Source organism: Schistocerca cancellata, chromosome 10, assembly GCF_023864275.1.
Source record: "Schistocerca cancellata isolate TAMUIC-IGC-003103 chromosome 10, iqSchCanc2.1, whole genome shotgun sequence".
NCBI classification, from domain to species: domain Eukaryota; kingdom Metazoa; phylum Arthropoda; class Insecta; order Orthoptera; family Acrididae; genus Schistocerca; species Schistocerca cancellata.
The window spans coordinates 7,888,503-7,889,723 of record NC_064635.1 but is presented as its reverse complement, the minus strand read 5'-3'; positions in this window follow the sequence as shown (position 1 = coordinate 7,889,723).

Genomic DNA, 1,221 nt, shown 5'->3' with positions numbered 1-1,221 from the left:
AACAAATCATTCTGACAAGCTGCGTAATGCTGCAATATTACCTCAAACTCCTTCTCTTCAAAATTTATATTCTCTTCGCTTTCTAATATATACAGGGTGAGTCACCTAACGTTACCGCTGGATATATTTCGTAAACCACATCAAATACTGACGAATCGATTCCACAGGCCGAACGTGAGGAGAGGGGTTAGTGTAATTGGTTAATACAAACCATAAAAAAATGCACGGAAGTATGTTTTTTAACACAAACCTACGTTTTTTTAAATGGAACCCCTTTAGTTTCGTTAGCACATCTGAACATATAAACAAATACGTAATCAGTGCCGTTTGTTGCATTGTAAAATGTTAATTACACCCGGAGATATTGTAACCTAAAGTTGACGCTTGAGTACCACTCCTCCGCTGTTCGATCGTGTGTATCGGAGAGCACCGAATTACGTAGGGATCCAAAGGGAACGGTGATGGACCTTAGGTACAGAAGAGACTGGAACAGCACATTACGTCCACATGCTAACACCTTTTTATTGGTTTTTTTTCACTGACGCACATGTACATTACCATGAGGGGTGAGGTACACGTACACACGTGGTTTCCGTTTTCAATTACGGAGTGGAATAGAGTGTGTCCCGACATGTCAGGCCAATAGATGTTCAATGTGGTGGCCATCATTTGCTGCACACTATTGCAATCTCTGGCGTAATGAATGTCGTACACGCCGCAGTACATCTGGTGTAATGTCGCCGCAGTCTGCCACAATACGTTGTTTCATATCCTCTGGGGTTGTAGGCACATCACGGTACACATTCTCCTTTAACGTACCCCACAGGAAGAAGTCCAGACGTGTAAGATCAGGAGAACGGGCTGGCCAATTTATGCGTCCTCCATGTTCTATGAAACGCCCGTCGAACATCCTGTCAAGGGTCAGCCTAGTGTTAATTACGGAATGTGCAGGTGCACCATCATGCTGATACCACATACGTCGACGCGTTTCCAGTGGGACATTTTCGAGCAACGTTGGCAGATCATTCTGTAGAAACGCGATGTATGTTGCAGTGCTCTCCGATACACACGATCGAACAGCGGAGGAGTGGTACTCAAGCGTCAACTTTAGGTTACAATATCTCCGGATGTAATTAACATTTTACAATGCAACAAACGGCTCTGATTACGTATTTGTTTATATGTTCAGATGTGCTAACAAAACTAACGTGGTTCCATTTA